Genomic DNA, 9,576 nt, shown 5'->3' with positions numbered 1-9,576 from the left:
CCGCGCCGCCCCCGCGCGGAGCCCGCGGCCGGGAGCGCGGGGCGGTGTGCGGGGCGCGCCCGGCCCTCGGACACCCGGGGGCACCTCCCGGCAAGGCGCCGCTCCCGGACCCGTCGCAGCCTCGGGAGGCTTCAGCGGCTCCCCGAGCTCCCCGCACTGGGCTCCCTCCAGCAGCCCCCACCGAGCGCCCCCGGGGCAGAGTCCCGGGCGAGCCCGGCCGGCACCGAGTGTCCTCGGGGAGAGGGAGCCCCGGCCACAGCCCGAGCGTGCAGGTGTCGTGTGACCGTGGGGCAGGAGCACCCAGCACGGTCGAGGCTTGCCCGTGTATAGGCTCGTTGCACCACGCGTGTATTAGCGTATATATGTATAAACACACCCCTACATACCCAGATCTTACCTATACCTCTTCCAGTGGACCTGACCTAAACCATCATAGCTCTTAAATGCTGAAGCGGTAGGTTTATATCCACAACATAAAGTCTCCTTTTACATCCTCAGTGTTAGACATCCACAGTTTATACATCAGTATTGCATATTCCACGAGACCTGCAATAACTTCGAGGTTTCCTTGTGATTGTGTGTGGTGCTATTCCTGAAAAATGGATGCATTGTTTCACAGCTTCAATGATAGGAGCATCACACTCGCTGTATGTTCAAGCCACATATGTAATGTACTGCTTGCAGGTTCATTTTGAACTACTTGAAAGATGAAATGAGCTGTATAGTCCCAGTTCCTGGGGATTCCTTGAGATTAATCCAACGTTTTGCAGCATGCGCTTCTTACACGTGATAATATATGATTTCAGTATACACTGCTGTGACTGTATTTCAAAGTAACACTCCAAACTCAGTTATTAAATTATCAGATCTAATGAGGTAGTGCATGTCTTTCAGGCAACGTTATGGATCAATGAAGCACTTGTTTTTTTCCTGTATCTGTATAAAAGCTCTATGGAATTAATCCGTCCACTGAAATCAATATTGGTTCTGTAGTTCTTTGCCACAGAGGGTGCTGCTCTATTTGTGCCTAGTTCACAGTCTGCACTGTCTGAGTTAAAAAATGGTCCTTAGAAATTTCAGTTTACTTTTTTTCCCACCTAACGAAACCAGATATGTTGCACCAGGGAGAATTTTCTATGTAGGCAATGAATCATTTTCCTAGTATCAATTGAATAGGATTTTTCTTGGACAGTTCTTTGTAATTCCTCTGTTCAACATTCCCTTGAGACTCATCAGAGATTGGATTAGATGATTTTTAAAGGTTCCTTTCAACCCAAACCAGGCTGTGGTTCAATGGCTCTATATCTGGTGCTTAGCTGTGTTCGTTTTACAGCAATGATTTATGATCTTGAATGCAGAGCCAATGACATACGTTGTTCCTCGTTGTTCCTTAGTGACTTCAATAAATATGAAGTTGTGAATGAATGTTGCTATCAGAACAGCTTTCCCAGTGCTTAAAAATATCTGAGTTAAGTAGTATGAAGCGCCAGTAGTTTCTCATTATAATGTTCATGCCTAGGAGTGTTTAAATCATATTTTTTACAGAGCTTTGATTTATAGTACAAGCTATTTATATCTCTATATAGGTGATGTTGTAAAAATATGTGATCTTTAAATAATTTTACAAAAGAGGTGTGTAGGAATATTGGCCTAGACTTGAGCGCAAGCAGGTGAGAGCTGTGTGCTTCGGCCTCCCGCTCCAGCTCCCTGGCGAGCAGAACTGAGTCTCGGTTCCTCTGACTCCCAGCATCTTCTCCGCGAAGCCATATGCTGCAGATCCACTTCTCAGCACCAAAGGGAGAGAGCGTTTAGGAACTGGGGGAGCAGAACAGCGAGAACACGTTTAAGGAAATCTTAAAGAAAACGAAAATATGAATGGCTCAGAACGGTTTGGGTTGGAAAGGGATTTTAGCGATCGCCTAGTTCCACCCGCTGCCACGGCCAAGGACACCGCGAAAGCGCCTTACTCGGCGAACAGCGCGCTGGGCAATGCCGGCGTGCCGCGGCGCCACCCGAGCCCACCGCTCCTGCCGCCGTGTCCCTGTGCCCGGCCGGGCCACCGCGGCCAGGGGCTGCCGCTGCTGCTGCCGCTGCTGCCGCTGCCGCTGCCGGCGCTGCCGGCGCCGCCGGAGGGCAGCACAGCTCCACGCAAGCGGCGGCACCGGGGGCGGGAGCGGCGGGGGCTGCGCAGCGCTCGCCGGGGGGCACGATCCGGGCCGGGCAAACGCCGATTGCTCAGGTTGGCGGGCTGGATCCCGGCAGGACAGTGGCTTTGGCCTGTGACCGCGGTTATTGCCAGCAATAGGGAGGTCGCTGCTGTGAAGGCTACGGTGTTGTGCGTCCTCCGCTGCGTGTTTCTTCAGGCGCTCCCTTGTGATTCACACCCTGTTTGGATCCTCAGCCTCCTTGTCACGTTTTATAGGATACCTTGAATTTAGTATGTGAATCAGATGCATTCTATTAGGGTCAGGGAAATGTTTTGTTTGGTTGATTGTTCTCTGTGCTGGTGTGTAGCAAAATACCCACATGGCTATTCCATACAGTGATTTTCTTTCAAATTTGGGAGAAGTTTGCATGGTCCCTCTCTGACAGTTCTCCATCCTGTTTCATTAAATAATGTCACTTATTTGAAGTGATGAATGCATTTGAGGTCGATCATCCTCTGCATGGGACTGATACAATAGTGCAGGTAAATTGGGCTGTGATTTTTACCATGGTGCATGCTTGGGAGCTCACTGGGAAACACACACCAACCTCTCACTGTGTTAGAAAATGGCCTGTTTTGCCAGTAGCCAAAGGTGCATCTGTAATTGGTCAAGTCATGCCTTCTTCCAAAGAGTTACAGAGAGCTCATGAAGTTGTGTGGAGGTGTGACATGCTGTGGGAATTGGTGTGAGTAGGCTCTTCAGAGGTATTCCCTCTACCAAAACAATTCAGTTCCATCATCTGGGTAGCGAGGACTGCCTGTTGTCTTGAAATCTTTTACCTTTGGCCTCTTAGCTAAGATTCCATAAAAGGCAGCACTTGGAACAGTGACTTTTGTGATACAAATCCTTTTCCAATAGAGAGCAGTCTGAATTCATCAGTCATTCAAGGATCCCCTAATCATCAGCTAATACAGACTCAGTGACTCTCAGTGCAGAGACTGGATCTGAGCAAAGGGTGAAAGTCTGGTTTTCACTCCCTTCTTTACTGGTATCTCTAAAGACTGGAGTCAAGACTCTATTGAGCCCAGGTGAGACACACCCCAAGATCCCCAGTATGAAAGAAAGAGTCATGCACATGGTGGAGAAAGTCAAGCATCATGCACATGGTGGAGAAAGTCAAGCAAAGGACCAAGAAGACTGTTAAAGGACTGGAGTGTCTCTTCTATGAAGTTGAGGCAGAGAGAGCTGGGATTGTCCAGAGAGGAGAAGAAAAGGCTAAGGGGGATACTTATCCATGGATATAAATACCTGAGGGCAGGGGGCTGAAGAAGAGGGAGACAGATTTTGCTTAGTGCTACTGACTGACAGTAAGACCTTTGAAGAGGGAGCTGGGGTTGTTTAGCCTGGAGAAAAGGAGGCTCAAGGGAGACCTTATTGCTCTCTACAACTTCATGAAAGGAGGCTGTAGCCAAGCAGGTGTCGGCCTCTTCTCCCAAACAGTCAGTGAAAGGATGAGAGGAAATGGCTTCAAGCTGCACCAGGAAAAGTTCGGGTTGGACATCAGGAAGAATTTCTTCACAGAAGGAGTTGTTGAGTATTGGAATGAGGTTTTCAGGGAAGTGGTGGAGTCACTATTCCTGGGGGTGTTCAAGTAACGACTGGATGTGACATTTAGTGCCATTGTCTAATTGACAAGGTGGTGATCAAAGTTTGGACTTGATGTTCTTGGAAGTCTTTTCCAACCTAAAGGATTCTGTGACAGGAAAAGGTACAGTGGTCACAAATTAAAAGATATGATGTTCCATCTGAATACAAGAAAACACGTTTTTACTTTAAGGGTGGTCAAACATGGGACAGGTTGCCTAAAGAAGTTGTGAAGTCTCTGTCTGTGGAGACAAAACTTGAAGGTAAATGATCCTGGGAAACCCACTGTAACTGACCCTGTTTGAGCAGGAGGTTGGACCTCAGTAGTCTCCAGAGGCATCCTCCAGCCTCAGCCATCCTGTGATCCTGTAAAGTATGAAAACTGTGCCATCCTGCAAAAGTCTCTCCTAATTTCTCCAAACCATTTCACAACTGTGTCTGGTAGTGAAATGAGAACAGCCTTGCTGATGTGAGAGGTATTAGAGTCTGATAGACTCTGAAGCATTTGATGTATTTCTGAATGATAAGGAGGGACATTGATAGCCTTTTTTTCTCTCCTGTAATGCCATGGACACCATAAAGCATGACCAATTTGCTGCGGTTCACTTGTCTGCTGGGCCATGCTGCAGAGAGGGCTGCTTTTAGGACCTGGTGTTTTGGTGGTTTGTTCTGTGCATCCCAGTGGCAATAGGGAACTACTTACCTGAGTTTTGTGAAATGTGGCTGGGGGCAGGGTAACACAGGGAAGGATTGCTCACAGATAGAGTTGTTCCCTTTTTATGTAGCACAGAAGACATCGGTGATGCCATTGGGAGAGAGAGGCAGATGCCCACCTGCAGTGTTCCAGCAAAATTCCAGCTGGTTGTGAGAAGTAACACCTTTAACAAGCAACACTGATACTTCTGTGTGCTATTTGTTGTGATTCTCAGATCTGGAGGTTCAAACGATCATCTGAATCTAATCCTGAGCAGGGCACTTTGTGCATGGATTCAGTTTAGAAATGAATGAAAGGCTGCATTTCTCTTCAGCATGTCATCTGTCTGCTATGGGCAACCTTCAGACCATTTCCACATAACAGACGAACAGCTAAGCAAATGTTCAGGTTGTGCCTAATTGCTGTTGTTGTGAATTAATACAATGTCCTAGGATTCACTGTTTCTGAAAACCACTCAGGCACGTTTCAGAGTTCCTTACACCAAGACTAGAACCCCGGGTTCTGGCAGCCTTATTTCTGAAAAATGTCTGTCAAGAAATGTAATGACTTATTATTAGAGACTATTTGTATTAGAGACTTTGCCCCATTAGACAAGCAAAATGTTTCCTAGACATATCTCCCACACCCAAAGGAATGGAGAACATTTCCAACATTTTTCAGCCCATTTTAAGGTTTTAATGTTCTAACCCTTGGATTAGAGCAATAAAGCAAAGATTGTTACTTATATTGACATCACTGTCTTTCTGCAGCCATGTAAAAGTTCCACCTTTTTCTCCAAATCCATGTAGGTGTTTGACTCCTTGCAGCTCCCTTGTTCCCTACCCATTCTCTCCTCCCTACAGGTTAACCCAGTTGTGGGGCTGATGGTGGGTTTCATCAGCCCTGACACTGCCCTTGCAGTGCATTTGTGGGGAAATGTTGCTCACAGGCAGGTTTTGATCATTTGTTTATATCAGTTCAGCTTGCCACTGAGATAGCCCTTTTTGCCTCTGCCTTGGAAAAGAGAGAATTTTCTCCACACCAGTGGATAGCAATGAAAACTCAGAGTGAAGGGTCGAACCTCCTACAAATATTTTTTCCTGTGGAAGAACTGTGCTTTTATTTATATCCTTACTAGGTTCAGATGTGAATTCTGCCCCCTGTTCCAGCAGCCTACCAAAGTCTGCCCTTGAAACACAAATAATGAAAGCCAAAGGGATTTACAACACATCCTGGTTCATGGTCTTAGATATGGGAGGCAGAGGAGCTGCCTAACAAAAATCCCTCCTGCATCACAAAGTCCACAGATTTCAGTAGAACTATAAACAGTGACTTTCTGTTTTGCTTTCCTCTTGTGTTGTAAGAATACAGGCTCTTTTTTCTGGGTATCCTTAAACTGCAGCAAGTCACCTCTTCCATGAATGTTACATCCCATAAAGAAGGGCCTGCTGTTATCTCACTTGAATCTTCCCCTGGTCTCTTCTCTTGTTGGCACTGTGCTTTTAGCAGAGATAAGTTTGTGGACACAAGATTTTTGCACACAAGTGAGCATCAACTCAGAAAACCTGTGAATCGGAACTTTATGACCCTATCTATGTCAAATACCTTTAGTTAATTTTTTCAAAACGGTTCAATTTACTGGTTAGTATTTTAGGTCGGTACAGTAGCAGTCATATCTATATCTGAAAAATAATGAGTCATTAAGATAGCATTGTACATAATCTTTAAGGCCTCAGCCTCATGATTTTTGTGCAAATTTACTGTAAGGTGCTGCATGGTGAGGATAGAGCATGCCTTTAATGAAACAGTGGAGCAAAAACCCATCTAATTAAGAAAGTACTTTGTGGAGAATAACCACATAATTCAGCTTCATACATATGATTCCTAAAGAAATCTTAATCAGGCTTAAACTGGAGCATGTGAGCTCTGCATCAATATTCAAGGCTTTATGCATATGCTACTGTACGTGTAATTCCTTCATAAAAGGAAGGAGAGAACAAATCTTAGAAGGAACAACACAGAAATTCATTGAACTAAGAGGAACAGATCAATGTTGATAAATTCTTTATTAAGCATATATTCAAATATTCATAATGGATGGAAAGTGAGTGTCTTAATGGACAATGTAGGACTATAGTAAATTAATGTACTTACTGATGTTAAGGTAAGAACAGAGTATTTGAAGTTTAGAAATTTGTTAAATACAGCCAAGAGGAATCAAAATCTATTTGACATTCAGAGTAAATCTGTGAGTTCTATTATACATACATATGCATGTATGTCTCTCTCTCTCATATTTAGGTTATAAGATCTACATATTTATGTCTATTGATACATGTATGTACATATCAACTGTCAGCTGGGTTTTGGCTGTGTAAATACTAAGATAAGACTGGATTAGCATGTTTTAAGTTGTTGTGATGAACCCAGGTCTTTTTTTGGCTGCTGTAGTTTCCGTATTTACTGCATTTCCCTGTGTTGTTTATATGTGTGCTGGGCATACTGACAGAACTCATTATTTCTGTTTCTGATCAATAAAGGTAACTGTCAAAGATGCCAACAAATATTAGTATCCACTTTTGTAAAATTTCACATAAGCTTTCAAGTCACCCTGTTCATGATTCATTACAATAATTAGCTGCTGCTACAGGAAAATAAATTAATACATACCATTTGGAAATCTGTAGACACTACTTACATTTATTTTAGGATTTGCAATATACTGATTTTCAGGCTGAATTTATTGGCAAAGGTTAGGTGGGAATAAATGTTCTCAGCAGTTCTGAATCCCATTAAATGTGACTTCTGTTGTGTAGATTCAAGTACTATAATTAATAAAATTTCAAGAAAAATGAGTTTTTAAATTGTTTTATCTAGAATTAGCTTTTACTGAAATTGAACAGAGCTGGTTAAAAAAAAAAAAGGAAATTACCTTGACAGTGCCTTGTTTTGGAAAAGATATTGATTATTTCGAAATATTTACAGGATGTTAAATATTAGTGATTGAACTATAGCAACCATTAAAATATATCACACCAATGCAGGTGAAGCCAGTCCTGCAGCTTTGTAGGAAAATATTTTATCAGTCCCAGTGCAGTAGAATTCAGAAAGATAAAAATAGTAGCATATATCAGTCAATAAGCCAGATTTTCATGCAGTATAAATTGGCTAAGTAAAGGGCAGCAGAACTACACTCATACATCAGCTGAGGTTGTGCCTGAAGTGTGACCCAGTAATTATGACTCAGTCATTGAGAGTTTGTTTGAATCTGAAGAATGAGATTTGGCACAAATATTAAAGAGGGCAATTTTTTTTCATTTTATCGCAAACTTATTCAATCAAAAATGCAGGTGGCTTGCTCACAAAACAACTGCAGTGCAGCCTCAAATTTGCCAATTTGTATTAGTCAATGGAAAAAAGTAGATTAAAACAGCAGAGTTAATAAGCATTTTGTTATTAATATTTCTGAAAACATCAGTGGGATGGAAGAGGAGGCTATAATTGCAGAAAAACTTAATAACAGCTGTGAGGAGCCATCATATAACCCATGCTTTAGATATTCACTTGTGCTGTGAGAAAGTCAAATTAATTCTTTGCTGTGGGCAGACATTTTCTTTTGGGGCATTGGGAATTTTTTATGAATTTTCCTTGTTCTCTCCTCTTAGACTGTTCCAGTTTTATGGAGGTGATTGAGTGTTCAATATATTTAGGATGTAGCAGATTCAGTTTCATTCCTAGGTGCAGAGTGTTTTTCTTGACAGCTTGTGCTGTAGTTTTTGAAGGAAGGAACCAGGCATATGAACTGGAGGGACAGGGCTTCATATCTGTTGTGTCCGGTCCTTTCTTAAAGTCCACAACAACTCTACGGGCTGCATATTTTTGAGAAAGAAGACTGCTTGCTTAAGTAAGATAAACTGGGTTTATCACTATGCCTTTCACCTGCAGCAACTGAAAACTAGTGGATTAATTTGGGGCTATATACTTTGAATGGATCACAGACTGCTGGTCAATTGTCTGCAAGAAACTTTACCTGCTTGTCTCAACAGATCACTTGTGGATGCAAGGAGCTAACACCCATGTTAATTTTAGCAGGCAAAAAGTGGGAATGGTCAATGAGCACAGCATCTCGGTTGCACTGAAAAGGATCAAAGAGCATCTTCAAAGAGAAAATAGTAACTTAAATAAATCATGACCACTAGAGTGGTTGCAGTTTGATCTACTGGTGTTTTCCCAGATTACTAAAAAGAACAAAACAAGAGCCATCAAATGTTAATCAGATGCTTTTTGTGTGGCGAGTGCTGTGGCAGCATGCTGGGTATGTCCAAGACAGGAGGAGAGAATGAGTTTCAGGTGAAGAATCCAAGAAAAGGGAAGTTAGAGCTGTGTCATGTTTCTTTTAACACACTCTGGTTGGATCTGTCCTTATCTCAGCTCTTTGTGCCTTACACTGGGTGTCAGAAAGGCCTGTCATGATTTAAGTCCCCTTCCCCAACCCAGGTCAGCCCCCATTCAGGGTAACTCCCCCTGTTTATACGCCAGGCATGACATTGTGTGGTACGGAATATTCCTTTGTTCAGTTTGGGCCATCTGTCCCAGCTATGCTCCCTTCCAGTCTCTTTTGTGTACTTCCTCTCTGGCAGAGCATGAGACAAAGAAAATGCCCCTGACTTAGGATATAAACAACTTAACAAAAAACCAAAATATCAGTGTTCTATCAATATCATTCTCATTCCAAATACAAAACAGTAACAGCTACTGAGAAGAAATTAATTCTACATTTGCTGAAATCAGGAGAGCCTGACAGTTAGTTTTTCACTCTTTACTGTGTTTCATCATGAAATGCCATTTTTTGAAATCAGATTAGGGTGCTTTTATCACAGCCTTTTGAGTTCCAGCATCTACATCATGGAAAAGAAAATTACCCACCCTGGAACCACCTGGTAGCTAAGGCATTCACCTAGGCACGGGTGAGCAGTTTTGTAAGCACTGGGCTGAAGTATTAGTCTCAATGTGAAGACAACTCCAAGATTTTGGCAGCTGACCTTTAACTGTATGTCTTATTTTATGGGTGACCAGCTTGGACTGCCCAAG

Source organism: Pyrgilauda ruficollis, unplaced genomic scaffold (genome assembly GCF_017590135.1).
Source record: "Pyrgilauda ruficollis isolate IOZ18807 unplaced genomic scaffold, ASM1759013v1 scaffold22, whole genome shotgun sequence".
NCBI lineage: Eukaryota > Metazoa > Chordata > Aves > Passeriformes > Passeridae > Pyrgilauda > Pyrgilauda ruficollis.
This window is presented reverse-complemented; position numbering follows the sequence as displayed.